A 16,022-nucleotide genomic window follows, 5' to 3' on the forward strand; every position below is an offset into this window, starting at 1 on the left:
TTTTTGTAGTCAATGTTTTCAATACATTGCGATGTTTTGGTGCTAATTTCATCAATACAGTAATTACTACATAACGTTACCAAATATTGAACTGCTTTTTCTGTCGATTTGTTGTAAAACGTGATGTTTTCGTGCTTAATTTGTAAAAACATAACATAATTTGACCTTTAATAGGCTTGTCCTTAATCCCTCCTTATTATCTAACGTTCTGCCACCCCGTTTATGTTGGATACGCGAGACTCTACCGTAATAATAATAATAATAATAATAATAATAATAATAATAATAATAATAATCAACTTTATTTCTACCCCGCCACGACCTCCCATAAGGCAGCTTACAAAATAGCACACAAAGGTTCCATACATAAAATACATCATACAGTAAAGTCTCGCTTATCCAACATTCGCTTATCCAACATTCTGTATTATCCAACGCAGTTTGCCTTTTAGTAGTCAATGTTTTTGCAGTCAATTTTTCAATACATTATGAAGTTTTGGTGCTAAATTTGTAAATACAGTACTTACTACATCATGTTTTACAACAAATGGACAGAAAAGGCAGTTCAATACACAGTAATTACTACATAGTAATTACTGTGTATTGAACTGCCTTTTCGGTCTATTTGTTGTAAAACATGATGTTTTGGTGCTTAATTTGTAAAATCATAATATAATTTGATGTTTAATAGGCTTTTCCTTAATCCCTCCTTATTATCCAACATTTTAGCTTATCCAACATTCTGCCAGCCCGTTTATGTTGGATAAGTGAGATTCTACTGTACATAAAATAAAATACATCAGCATGAAAACAGTAATAACATTACATAAACCAGGTATATAAATTGGATAAAACAACCTCTATTAAAATAGAATCAATCAAAAGATCAATGCAATCAATATATCAATATAAATGGGTTTGGAGATAGGGTTGTGTACCTAACAAAGAAATCTAGAGACACGAAATTAGGAAAGGAATTTGTCTCTACTGATACTGCACAGCATGAGCCTTGTATGCACTAGTGATATGTTCAAAAATGCCAGTGTAGAAAAAATAAACCTTATTTCTTTTGGCCATGAACATACCATAGAACTGCACAAAGAGGCCCTAGAGAAGCCCACAAACCCTTTTGCATATACAGTTCTGTTTATAAATTCTGACTATATTAAATGATATCAGGGATGCCATTCTTAGCAAAAGAATCCTGCCTGGAGCTCAGGAGAGAATGGTTGCTGGTCAGAAATTAGAGCACTGGGCTACGTGGACCAAACATTGTAGAGTCCATTCAGCTACATAGCTTAGCCCTGTGGTTTATTTATTTATTTACAGTATTTATATTCCGCCCTTCTTTCTCACCCTGAAGGGGACTCAGGGCGGATTACAATGCACATAGATATGGCAAACATTCAATGCCATCAGACAAACAACATAAATTGTTGTGTTGTAAATTAGTTAAATTAGTCTCCCGCATAAAGTGTATCTAAATTTCCTAGTTGACGGATACAACTGTCTTTCGGGCTGCTTAGGTAAACAGCAAGCAGAGCTATTCAATGGTCAGGGCTTAACCTTTAAACCATTAAACTTATGACCTCTCTGTCAGTAGTGATTTATTGCAGCTGGTTACTAGCCAGCTGTGCCACAGCCCGGCCCACAGTGGTTCTCAACCTGTGGGTCCCCAGATGTTTTGGCCTTCAACTTCCAAAAATACTAACAGTTGGTAAACTGGCTGGGATTTCTGGGAGTTGCAGGCCAAAACACCTGGTGACCCACAGGTTAGAACCACTGGCTTAGCCTTTTGCTTATTCATTTGCAAAAACAGTTTTCTGTCTCTTCACCAGTTGAATATAATCACTCCTTTTTAAATATTTGTATCTTCCAATCCATTATTTCTTAATTGAATCATATCAATGATATTTCATAAAAAAGAAAGCTTTTCTTGCTCTGACCAAGTCATTAATGGATTCAGGGTTTATTTCTCAAGTGGAAAGCCCCAGGTAATGGCATGCACCCATCTTTTTGGGGGTGAGGGCATTTCACTCATAGACTCACAAAGACAATCCTATTCCTTTGTTATTGTTTTTGAGTCTGTATTTTGTTCATTCAGGTTGTCTCTCACCAGGAAACAGTTTGTTGAAATTAACCTGAAATTGCTCATTTTAAAATATTCTCATATCGGAGTTCAATTACTAGATCTTTATAGAAGGTACTCAAGCAATTACAGTAGAGTCTCACTAATCCAAGCTAAACGGGCCGGCAGAAGCTTGGATAAGCGAATATCTTGGATTATAAGGACTGATCAAGGAAAAGCCTATTAAACATCAAATTAGGTTATGATATTACAAATTAAGCACAAAAACTTCATGTTATACAACAAATTTGACAGAAAAAGTAGTTCAATATGCAGTAATGTTATGTTGTAATTACTGTATTTACGAATTTAGCACCAAAATATCACGATATATTGGAAACATTGACTACAAAAATGGCTTGGATTATCCAGAGGCTTGGATAAGCGAGGCTTGGATTAGTGAGACTCTACTGTACCTTTATGCTACTTTTGTATATATTTTTAGAGAAAATTTGAACAGAACTTTATAGGGTATCATCTATTTTTAGCACTCTGAATGAATAGCAGAAGTTAATTCCTTTTTTAAATGGTCTACTTCATATTTCTATCTTCTTATTTTGTTGGAAAATGCAAGTCTCTGGGAGGGAAGGAGCCATTTTTTAAGTCTGTCTCTCTTAAGGAAGCTAAGCTATAGGGCGTAGACCAGCTCGTCCCATAGAAAAGCTTCATATCTCAATAACATCTGGGGACACAGAACATCAGAGAAATCAGAAACAGGAATTCCAGGGGAAAAGGTCCCAAAAGCTCTGGCTGAGAGCTTACAGCCTCTCAGCCTCACAGCTCCTGAGAGAAACAGCCCTAAGCTTCCAAAGAAACCTCAGAGAGAAAACAGCATCACAGATCCACGGAACCCCAGCTGAAACATCTGCAAGCCTTGGTTGGTAGGTCCACTCAATACCCAGACGAATTTGGAATCGGTAGTGGGTCCCACATCAACTAGGCCCATTTAATAGACAGCCTGGGAGAGGTTATAAGAGGGTTTTCAGTTATCCAAACCAATCGCCTGTCCCCTGGGGACAAGACTGAAAGGGCCAACAGTTTATTAAGGAAACCTTGAAGTGTTATTTGACTCCTTGAAGATTTATTATTTGTTCATCAATAAAGACTTTGTTATCTCATTAAAGACTCAAAGGACCATCCTTTCCAGGAAAATCTTCAACAACCTCTCTTTCGAGGCACCCTGGCTTCCCGCTGGGCATAAAGTATACGTCCTACACAAAGACAATAGTTACAGGCCCAGCGCATGACAGAACACTGTGACCAAGCTCCGAAAGAGATTAATAGCATTTCAATGCTATTTGCTCTGGCATACGAGCAAACTGAGTTACGAGCTTGGTTATAGAATAAATTAAACTCGTATGTCAAGGTATCACTGTACATAGAAAAGAAAAACGTGCCAATTGTTTCTCAATTATGGTATTTCACAAGGCAATTTCTATCTCTTTTTTATTGTGCAGTGAAAAAACCATGTCCCCTTTCAGCTACATGGTCTACCTTGCCCGTGTGCCCACCTGCTCGCCTCCTTCTTGCTATGGCACTTCACTCAGCTGAGTCCAAAAGCACTAGGTTGAAGAGAGCCAGCATTGTCACTCTTTTCAATGCCTCACTTTCAGACTCAGTGGAGTGAAGTCCTGTAACTGAAAGGGGAGTGGACAGGTGTGGGTGGGTGACGTGACTCAGTTGCATTAAATGCCCTTGCTGAAAGAGGGTGGATGGGTGAGCAAGCAAAGCAGGGACAAACTTTGGTGGTGAGATGCATCATATGCATCATAGACAAAAGCAAAAATACTGATTTGGGGACCCAGAAAGAGGGGTACGACTATTACGCAGTGGCACCTATTATGCAGTGGAATATGGTTACTTTTAATTTAAAGACATTTGAATTCCATTTTGGAGAGAATAGTGGGATATAAGTGAGATAAATAAATGAAATAACTTTTGTGTTTATACTTTTAATGTTATATAAATGCAGTAAAGAAATAAAAAATGCAAATAAAAAAGCAAAACATAACTTACAACAAAGATCGATCTATCGATTGCATTTGTATGCTGCCTTTCTCCAAGATTGGGACTTGGCGTGGCTTCCAAAACAAAACAAATGAGTGTTATGTTTGGTCTTGCATCAAATCTCCAAGATTCCTCATGATGCATGTAGTACATGCAAACACAAGTATTCCAACTTGTGAAAATATCCCTTGCAGCAAGGGGCAAACCAAGAATGGGCAACTTGGAAGTCCCTAAATAGACTGAGAAGCGGAGTGGGCAGATCAAAAGACAACCTGGCAAGATGGCACTACCTGGAGGAATCTTCCACCTTGTGTGACTGTGGAGCTGAACAAACAACTCCGCATATGTATGCTTGCCCACAATGTCCTGCCTCTTGTACAGAGGAGGAGTTGTTTAAAGCTATGGACAATGCGGTTGCTGTTGCCCGCTTTTGGTCCAAAACAATTTAGCTGTTTGTGATTCCTTTATTTTATCACTTTTAAACTTGTTTATTATGCAATGCTTTTGACACGAAATAAATAAACCCACATCTATGGCAGGCATCCTCAGAGGTTGTGAGGTGACTGCCATCTAGTGACCTCATGTAATACTGCAACATATAGGCGCATTTACACACACGACAACACATTTTGAAAGCATATTTGAAATGGTTCCTTTACTATGCACAGTACGTAGCCAGGCTTCTGTGATTTTACTGGCAGGACAGATGCAGACACACAAAAATGTCATATCTATATATCAAAGACAGGTAGCCAATCAAGGCAATTGCATGAGTTGACTGCACTTCCATGTTGGGAAGCACATTAAAGCAGCTTTTGAAATTCTTTATAACTTGTACTTTTTTTTCTTTCTCTGCAAAATCATGAAAGTCTTGATTATCTTCGTTGCATCAATCTCATTTCCTTCACATATCTCTCCTCTGTAAAATGGGTACCTGTGAAAGGATCTGAGCAAACAAGAGAAACAGAGAAAGATTGACATTAGGGATGAAATTAGTTTCTGAGCTGGATCGAGAGTTACTTTTGCTCACTTTTGTTCACTTGCTCTTATTTTAAAATGCATGTCTGTGTATAAAAAATAGACTTGGAGGACCTAAAATATGGCAAACTGCCCTCTCTACAAATAGGCAGTATTTGGAGTGTTGCACCCCTAGGCTGTGTAGGCACCTTAAAACCACACTGGAGCCCCAGAATATAAGTAAACAAGCTGTTTATTGATGGTTATAAGTAAGCACAAGCAAATAAAGTTCAGAATCAATAAAATGGGTTTAAATCCACAAGGGTAGTGTGCTTAAAAATCCTAAAGCAAGAGTCTAGGAAAGTCATTCAAAGAACATAGTCCAAACCAGATATCAAACACAGTTCCACGAAAAACATCAGGAATAGTCCAAACAAGATTCAATTTCAAGGCATGGAACAAACTGGAACCACAGGAAACAAGACTAGAATGCAGCATCAAACTCCAAAGTAATCCAAGGTAACAGAAATCCAAACGGCAAAGTTACTAGAACATTCAACTGCATTCAAAGGCAAAACAAGGATGGAACTTGAGCAAAATCCGTGGCTGCAAGAATATAGGAACACAGAGCAAAGCTCTTTCTCTCTTGAATTGCAATGTTGACACCTCTGACATAGCAGAGAGGGACCAGGCATTTAAGGAAAATTCAAGGTCTTCCTTTCATGAGAAAACTCTTTCTTTCAGTCATGAGAAAACTATTCATTAGCGCTGCTTCAAAAGCAGTTGTTTACTTTTCCATAAACATTCTATTTCCTTCCTTTAGTGAGTTATCACCTCCCTCCTGTCAAATACATTATCCTCCTCTAAACGAGAATGTCCATCTGACACCTAGTGAACTGGCCTTGGCAGCAGAGAAGAATGTGGTTCAGAATGCCTGCTTGCAACCATTCTGTCTCTGGTCCCAGAATCCACTGGAACAGATGCTTGCTGCATCTCAGGCCCAAACCCAGAGTCCTCTGGCAAAGCTGGCTGCATCTCAGGCCCAAAGTGTGGCTGCATGTCAGGCCCAAACCCAAAGTCTTCTGGCAAAGCAGGTGCAGGGACAATTACAGGCTGAATGGGCCCCATCTCAGGCTCAGCTACAACATGGAAGCACATCATCATCATCATCATCATCATCATCATCATCATCATCATCACAGGGGCATGTGTTCAGGGCTGCGGCCCTCCCAGACTTTCCTACTGGGGTTTTTAATCATTCACAAACTTTGTAAGTTTTTTTCATTTAAGCAAATGAACTTGCAAAACCCAAGTCACCCCTTGATGGTTCCTTCTGTCAGAGTAATGCACGCAGCGTAGCAGCAGATGAATGACGTCAGTGGAGCGCAGAACAAAGGAACGTCAGAGACGATGTTAAAAAGTATTTACAAAGTTTTACTGAACAAAACAAACAGACTTGCAGACAATGGACATAAGACTTTCAATCTAGACAAACAGCACAGATCTTCTCAGTAGGCAGAAACAGAACTCATCTGATGCAATCAGCTATATACAAACACACTTGTAGTCTGGACACTCCTCTCTGTGTTCCAGCCACACATCCAAGGTCAATACAGCTTCTTACCAAATTAACTCTTTACACACTATAGCATTTCCTGGATGATGCAATACACGCTAGACACAAATTTCATTTAAACACTACTAATACACAAATCCCACATTAACACCTTCCCAGGCTAATTCTACTTCTAAAGTGTTCCTTACAGAATCTTAGGGATGATTTGGGATAATAACTCACCCTTCCTTTCCCGCTTCAGGTGTATTTTCTTCTTCTCCTGACCGACAACGTAAACAATAACGATGGCGGCGATGGCTAAAATGCCAAGGACGATGAGACCTTGGACAGCCATGGTTGCAGGACCTGCAGAGAGAAAGCAAAAGGCAGCATCATGCTCAGGGTGCATCTTCACTGGCTCTTTATGTCGAAGGAGGAATCAAATCAGCTCTGTGGCGGTTGCATGATGCACAGAGCTGACATGGTGTAACCTAGCCTTGAACCACATTAAAAAATCATAGAATTGGAAAAAAAACCCCAAGAGCATCAAGTCCAACCCCATGCTATGTGGGAACACACATTTAAGGTTGGGACAAGGGCCGGGCTGTGGCGCAGGCTGGTTAGTAGCCAACTGCAGTAAATCACTATGATCCAGAGGTCATGAGTTCGAGGCCAGCCCATGTCGGAGTGAGCAACCGACAATTAAAATAAAAAATAGCCCTGCTGGTTGTTGACCTAAGCAACCCGAAAGATAGTTGCATCTATCAAGTAGGAAATTTAGGTACCACTTATGTGGGGAGGCTAATTTAACTAATTTATGACACCAGAAAAATCATCCAGCAGCATTTGAGGAAGTATCCAAGGACTCGGCATCACAGTGGATGATGAAGCAGCTGCTCCCCCTGTGGCCGGAATTGAGCATCTCCTCAGGAAGCTGGAAGCTGGAGAAGGTTAAATTGCCTCTGTGTCTCTGTCTCTATGTTCATATGGCACTGAATGTTTGCCATGTATGTGATCCACCCTGAATCCCCTTCGGGGTGAGAAGGGCAGAATATAAATACTGTCAATAAATAAAAAATATATAAACACACAATTAAAACACCCCTGACAGATGACCATCCAGCCTCCAGAGAATGAGACGCCCAGGCAGCATATTCCACTGTGAAACTGTTCTTACTGTCAGAAGGTTCTTCCTAATGTTCAGGTGAAATCTCTTTTCTTGCCATTTGAACCCATGACTCCATGTCCTAGGACTTTATGAATCTCTCCAAAAGGGAAGGGAAGGGAAATGATGGCAAGATATTTGCCAAGCAACCAGATAACAAAGTCTGTAATATAAACACATACCAAAGAAATAAAACAAAACCTGCCTTCAATAGTCAATGCTCTTCCTGTTGGCCGGCAGTCAACAAATTAATTCATCTTGACACCTCTCTTACTGCCATAGCTTATTGCTATAGGATAGTGGATGTTGTAATTTGATGAGGCACCACCACAATTTGGAAAAAACAGGCTAAAGACCCTGTGATTCCATAGGCTTGGGCAATGTCAGATAATGTGTCAAACTTCATAATTCTAAAGTGTAGATGCATCCTGAGAGAATATAGGTTTTTGTAGATGAAGGCTGCACCTATACAGTAGAATTAATACAATTTGATACCTCTTGAACTGCCATGGCTCAATGTTATGGAATCGTGGCAGTTGTATTTTAGGGCACCAGTGTGTGTGTGTGTGTGTGTGTGTGTGTGTGTGTGTATCTATCTATCTATCTATCTATCTATCTATCTATCTATCTATCTATCTATAAATATATATACACACACATACATACATACATACATACATACACACACACACATATATACTAGCTGTGCCTGGCCACGCGTTGCTGTGGCGAAGTATGGTGGTATGGGAAATAAAGTATTGAGGTATTGGTGGTAGTTAAGGTAAAGGGTAAAGGTTTTCCCCTGACAGAGCTTAGCCTTCTAACTGGCAGCAATTGGATAAAAACAATTATTGCTCTCCCTCTAATTAGGACTTTATTTTTCTTTTCTTTTTGTTGTATGAACGTAGAGGCATGGATGAGGGGTTGTGCTGCCAAGTTTACTGTTTCTGGGATGTGTAGTTTTGTTGTTTTGTCCTAGGCCGAAATTTCATTACCCTTTTATATATATACTAGCTTTGCCCGGCCACGCATTGCTGTGGCTTATGGAAATCCTTTGTTGACCAGGTGGAATAGCAGTGAATAGCCTTGCAGTCTCAAAGCCTGGCTGTTTTCTGGAGTAGCTGGAGCTTTTTGTTGTATGAACGTAGAGGCATGGATGAGGGGTTGTGCTGCCAAGTTTAGTGTTTCTGAGATGTGTAGTTTTGTTGTTTTGTCCTAGGCTGATATTTCATTACCCTTATATATATAGATAGATATATATTATAGAGAAGGCAAAAGATTCTGAAAAAATTACAACTCCCAAGATTCTATAGCATTGAACAGTTTAAGTGGTGTCAAACTGCATTAATTCTATGCAATCTGATATCAAATTTGTGATATAGTCATATATATGCTTCATAATTTATGTTGTCATCTATGTGCTTTGTTGCCCAGGTTCACAGGCCTCCTAAAATCCATCCACAGATTCTTGGTGGTCCATGGACTTGGTTGTCAGAGGAGAATTTGACCCTTTCTGGGTCAAGAGTACAATCAACCTATTCTGTTTAACCGAAGCTTTAAGGAACCCACCTGAGATGAATAATTCCAGCTTATCTATCCTGTAGAATCACTGAATGTTGACTGCAGTTCGACTGCCATGGTTCTATCCTACAGAATTCCAGAAATGTAGTTTGAGGTGGCACCAGCATGTTTTGGCAGAGAAGACTAAAGGCAAAATAATACATCCAAGGCTTCCATAATCATAGAATCATAGAATCATAGAGTTGGAAGAGACCTCATGGGCCATCCAGTCCAACCCCATTCTGCCAAGAAGCGGGAAATTGCATTCAAAGCACCCCTGACAGATGGCCATCCAGCCTCTGCTTCAAAGCCTCCAAAGAAGGAGCCTCCACCACAGTCGGGGGGAGAGAGAGAGACTTCCACTGCCAAACAGCTCTCACAGTTCGGAAGTTCTTCCTGATGTTCAGGTGCTAAGATGGAGCTAAGCCACTTTAAGTGTTACAAAACTGCTATAACTCTGCGGTGGGGATCTAGGATTCCTCCATTAAGGTCAGAACTAAAAGTGAAAGAAAATTTACCTTTGAGGCCACTGGTCCATGGCAACATAACAACGTAGCACCGTATTTGCATTGGCTGATAGACCACAAGATCTCTCTTTCTCAGAAATTATTTGCATTTGCCGCAGGGTTAGGGGAACTCCTGGGGAACATCAACACTTATTTTCAGGCTGATCCAACATTTATTTGTGGGCTGATCAGGGGAGAGAGTCCCCACATTTTAGTGGGACCCAATGCCATTTTAACCCCCCGCTAAGAAGCAGGAAATCGCATTCAAAGCACCCCCGACAGATGGCCATCCAGTCTCTGCTTAAAAGCTTCCAAGGAAGGAGCCTCCACCACAGCCCGGGGGAGAGAGTTCCACTGTCGAACAGCCCTCACAGTGAGGAAGTACTTCCTAATGTTCAGGTGGAATCTCCTTCCCTGTAGTTTGAAGCCATTGTTCCGTGTCCTAGTCTCCAGGGCAGCAGAAAACAAGCTTGCTCCCTCCTCCCTATGACTTCCCCTCACGTATTTGTACATGGCTATTGTGAAGAAGTGTATAATTATATTTTGTTTATAGATGAAATGTGTATTTAATTTTGTTTAAACAGTCAGGTTTGGCTAAGTTTAAAATGGTGAGTATTTGAATTAATATGTATGGGGGAAGGTAGCCATCTTAGAATGCTAGAACAGGTTACCACAGCAACAGGGGCGGAGCCAACCGCCGCCTGGAAAGGAAAAGGGGGAATGTTTTAAAACCCAGCAGCAGTTGGTGATTTTCTAGTCACAGAGAAGGATCTGATTCTTGTGTGGAGAATCAGGCTGGCTTAAATAGGAAGATTTGAGTCAGATTTAGGTTGGACCAGACTAGGCAAGTTAGGTGATTTGTCTAGGGTCAGTTATAGAGTCTGTGGATTAGGGAACATTAATCCCAGGGGATCCAGGAGGATCAGGGTTTAGTGTAATCCAGAGAAAGAAGTATTTTGAAAGTTTGACCACCTCATAACCGTTTGTAACCATTAAGCGAAGTGCCTTTACCAGGTTATATGAAACCATCAAGCTCTGTACCTGCAATAAACTTGTTTTGTTTTTATTCTAACCAAGCCTCTGTCATACTCTTATATTAAGTTAAGTAACATCAACATCTAAAGTGGAACAACTAGAGAAAGCTTATAAGAACCAGTACCATCTGCCTGGCGTCTCCTCAAATGGTGGCAGCGAAGAAGAAGATAGTCAACTAAATTATCAATTAACATCATCTCTCATAAAACATCTTTATTAAGTGGTGGCATCTGTGTGTGTGTGTGTGTGGGATCGAAAGGGTTCCATCTCTGGCACACATTCCTGTCAGACACCTCACCTCTGTACATATTGGTGGTATAGCTGAGGGATTCTAAAAGGGATTCCATTCCCTGCCACATTAGGTTCTTTACAGCTATCATGTCTCCTCTCAGCCTTCTCTTCTGCAGGCTAAACATGCCCAGCTCTTTAAGACTCTCCTCATAGGGCTTGTTCTCCAGATCCTTGATCATTTTAGTTGCCCTCCTCTGGACGCTTTCCAGCTTGTCAATATCTCCCTTCAATTGTGGTGCCCAGAATTGGACACAGTATTCCAGGTGTGGTCTGACCAAGGCAGAATAGAGGGGGAGCAGGACTTCCCTGGATCTAGACGCTATTCCCCTATTGATGCAGGCCAGAATCCCATTGGCTTTTTTAGCAGCCGCATCACATTGTTGGCTCATGTTTAACTTGTTGTCCATGAGGACTCCAAGGTCTTTTTCGCACACACTGCTGTCAAGCCAGGCGTCCCCCATTCTGTATCTTTGATTTCCATTTTTTCTGCCGAAGTGAAGTATCTTGCATTTGTCCCTGTTGAACTTCATTTTGTTAGTTTCGGCCCATCTCTCTAGTCTGTCAAGATCGTTTTGAATTCTGCTCCTGTCTTCTGGAGTGTTAGCTATCCCGTTCACATAATAAATTCACATTTATTGTTGAACAAAAATTGAACATTTATTATATACTGTACAGTAGTTGTCATGACAAATCAGCATAACCAGACAAATCCTATCAAGAATTTCTTATTACTACCATTATTTCCATGTAGAACAATCTATGATACGTACATTTACCGATCCTGCATGCTCTGGTGTTCTGTTCCATGGGCATGCTTCCAAACAAAAACTTTGCTTAATTTAGGGGAGGTCTTATATTTAGCAATTCAGCAAAATCTCTACTAGGTCTTATTTTCAGGGAAACAGGTTAGTTAAACATGGCTATTTTATCACTTCTCAACCTATACATAGCTCCCTAAGCTCCTCCTCATAAGTATTGGTGGTTTCAGCTCTTTTAACATTAAGGCTAGACATGTTCTAGCTTCTCAACATTCTTCTTGAATTGTGGTTCCCAGAACTGGACATATAATTCAGGACTGACCAAAGCATCGTTCCATATCAACACTATACTAATGCAGCCTAGAACCACACTAGCCTTTTTAGCTGCCACATCACCTTGTTGACCCATGTTCAGCTAAGACTCATAGATCTCTTTCAAATTGACTGTTTCCCAGCTAGGTTTCATCCATCCTATATCTCTACATTTCATCTTTATTTGCCGAAGTGTAGTACCATACATTTCTCCCTGCTGACATTCATTTTGTTAGTTTTGGCCCAGGTCTTTAATGTGTTAAAGTCATTTTGAATTCTGATCCTGTCTTCTGGGGTGTTATCTATCTTTCACAATTTGGTGTCGTCTGCAAATAGTCCAACATTGATAAAGATGTTGAATAGCACTGGGCCCAGGACAGACCCTTGTAGCCCTCACTGGTCACTTCTCTCCAGGATAAAGAGAAAGAAGCCATTGGGAAACACCCTTTGGGTTCGGCCAGTCAGCCAGTTCCCATTCCACCTAACACTAGCATTGTCTAGCCCACATTTTATTAACATTCTATGCAGAATTATCATTGAGGACCTTGTTGAAGGCCTTACTGAAACCAAGCTATGCTACAACAACAAGATTCTCAACACCTACCCAGCTTGTAACTTTAATTAAATAAGTCTAGCATGACTTGGTTTTAAGAGTTATTGGTTTTTAGTGATCATAGCATTCCTTCCTAAGTGCTTACAGACTGTTCTTAATGATCCAGAATTGTTCTGTTATGGATGCCCCTGTTTCCAGTTCTGAAATGAAGACGGGTTTGCTTTCTGTATGGCCCTCACTTCCTTCTCCCACCATCTAAGTCTCCTAGTTGGATTCTTACCTTGTTTCCCAACTGCTTTGTCAACCGCAACTCAATGCAAGCAGGCACTTTTCACAGATGCAGAGGAGGTGTGGGAGTCCCGTTCACGTACCTTGCAAAATATACTGGTACTAGTCCCTCCCCCACTACCCCACCCAAGGTATCTTAGAAACAACAAGGGAGGAGTCAAAGCCATGGTAACACAACCACACCATTGACAGTCAAATATTTCCATTTGCTAAGAAGTCACGAGCTCTCTCCCTCCTTCCAGTTTCTCTTTCTCAGAACTTGTTTGTATTTACAGGAATGGGGAACAGCTTCAGAAACTTCCTGGTCTCTTTCTCTGAGGACTCAGTTATCTGAAAAAGTATATTGTTCAGGTCTCAATGCTTATCATGTGGTTCGGAGGAACAGATGCCAGCCAAAACACAAAACAAGTCTCCAAAAAAAAAATGTCTTTCCTTGCAGGAAGAAGCTGACATGGGAGAATCATCATCATCATCATCATCATCATCATCATCATCATCATCATCGTTTATTTATATAGTTCCATCACTGCAAATGGGGCTTTACAATTAAAGGGACAGCTGAGGGACACTACCTCAGCTTTACTATCTAATTAAGACAAGACACAAAAAGAAAAGGGGGAGGGCTATGGTGTCCAGCAGATATGGCCTCTTCTCTCAAGGCAATGGTAACTGTGATAGAAGACAGTGGCAGTTCAGACAGAGAAAGGGCCTTCCATCTACCTCTGGGCTGAGTAGGCATGGTGCCCCTCTCCCTCCATAGCCAAGGCATGGGCCATTGAGATGGCGAGAGAGAGCCTCCCATCTGCTTCTGGATCTAAGTATTATGAAGCTACACCTCAATTTTCTTCTCACCAAAACCAGGGCAGTGGCAGTTGGGATGGAGGAAAGGCGCTCTGAGGAGAAAGAGGCAGGTACCACTCCCTATGTCTGGGCCCAGATGCAGAGAGAGACAGTAGGGCAGTGGCAGTTGACATGGAACCAGGACCTTTCATTGGACAAGGTGTGCTCCCAGCAGCACCTCAATTGGAGACTGCCATCTCCAAGATGTTCTGATTGTGGCACCAAGTTTGGCTACATTCCTGTGTTGCAGAAATGCAATGAAATCCTGCTAAAGCAGGCATGGGCAAACTAAGGCCTGGGGGTCAGATGTGGCCCCCTGGGTACTTACCTTGGGCTCTCCTCTTGGCATTAGGGCATGGTGGCCTACCGCATCCTTATGCCAAAAAGATGGGGGAGGAAGGCACATAGTAGCTGAGAGCCCTGCTCTCATAGTAGCTGAGAGCCCTCTGGAGTGCTCTCAGCCACCGTGTGTCTCAACCCCCCCTCCTGGCATAAGGATGGTGTGAGTGACCTCCTTCTTATGCCAGGAGGACGACTCAGCTCAAGGAAGGCACACAACAGCTGAGAGCCTTCTGGAGCACACTCAACCGCCATCCGTCCCACCCTCCACCCAGCATAATGCCAAGAGGATAGCCCGAAGATTGGGGGAGGAGGATGGGAAAGAGGATGGGACAATCGCTATGTGTCCCATCTTCATCCCAGTATAAGAATGGGACAAGCAGCCTTATGCTGGGAGGACAACCTGAGGATGACCCAGGTCCTGCCCTGCCCCCTCCTTTCCTGGCCCCTCCCCACCCAGCATGTGCCTGGCCCTCCTCCCTCCTGTCCCAGCCCTCCCAGCTAGACTCACAATGTGGCCCCAAGGCAAAAAGGTTTGTCCATGCTTGTGCTAAAGTATTGCAAAGATGTACACTCGGGCATTAGGCAGAGCATTCTGATGGGCCTTGGATGCTCCTGAGAAGCACTGGACACTTCTGTTGCATATCAGACCCTTGTGATGCATATTGAATATCTCATTGCACTCCATGCACATCAGTGCTATGATGCACCTTTCAATCCATCATGAAGTTGATACCCACTGCATACACTAATTCAGATCTGGGCTTTCCTGAGAGTCTTCAAAATTTGGGACACTGCTCCCCAAGTGTGATAATGACAAGACAACTGAATAGTACCATTTCCCCTCCATGTAAATGAAGGGTTACAAATAGATTGGGTTAAGTTGCATTCATTGGGGTCAACATCATACAAGAGTCACAGAGATTCTGTGAATAATCACCCAGTAAGAAGGACCAAGGTCTGGAGCGACCTTTCCACAGAGATCTGTTTTGACAGGTCTTCAAGGATTGAGTATAGAAAACTTGTCATGTCTATACAAGGAAAACTACAATTTCTAGATGTCCTAGTCATCCACAAGCCAAATCAACAATTGGCCACACCGTTCACAGAAAACTTACGAACACTGATAAAAGCCCCAACCATCATCCAGGTCAAAAAAGAAGCCCTGGCAGCCCATGCAAACAGAATCTGCAAACTCCACCTCCTACAAAGTGAACTGAACCACCTAAACTGGGCTCTACAGGCCAATGGGTATGTATTCCATGACAGACAGAAGAGCTGCAAGACCAAGAACAAGCCACGAGAGTAAAGGCAAAAATCCACCAGGGGAAAAGTGTTCTTACTAGACATCAAGGGAATGATTGACCACATAGGGAAGCTGATGAAGAAACACAACCTGCAAGCAATCTACAGACCCACTAACAGAATTCAACAAATGCTACACTCAGCAAAGGACAAGAGGGATCCTCTGATCACTGTAGGAATTTACCATATACCATGCAGCTGTGGCCAAGTCTATATAGGGACCACGAAACGCAGCAGTGCTCAGACATGAATCAAATAACATGAAAGGCATTGCAGACTAAATCAACCAGAGAAGTCAGCCATAGCAGAGCCCTTGATGAACCAACCTGGACACAGAATATTATTTGAGAACACAGAAATGCTGGACCACTCTGACAACCATTATATCAGGCGACACAGAGAAGCCATTGAAATCCACAAGCC

At 41.8% G+C, this 16,022-nt stretch overlaps 1 long non-coding RNA gene across 1 annotated transcript; it reads right to left on the reverse strand.

Moving 5' to 3' along the window:
• Positions 1-4,649: 4,649 nt before the first annotated feature.
• Positions 4,650-13,250, reverse strand: LOC134295925 (uncharacterized). The gene is made up of 3 exons (XR_010002461.1): positions 13,108-13,250; positions 6,891-7,013; positions 4,650-5,081 (listed from the first exon to the last, which is right to left on the reverse strand). It is a non-coding gene; the product is annotated as an uncharacterized LOC134295925 (long non-coding RNA).
• Positions 13,251-16,022: the final 2,772 nt, after the last annotated feature.

The sequence above is a fragment of the Anolis carolinensis genome, chromosome 2 (genome assembly GCF_035594765.1).
Source record: "Anolis carolinensis isolate JA03-04 chromosome 2, rAnoCar3.1.pri, whole genome shotgun sequence".
Taxonomy (NCBI): Eukaryota; Metazoa; Chordata; class Lepidosauria; order Squamata; family Dactyloidae; genus Anolis; species Anolis carolinensis.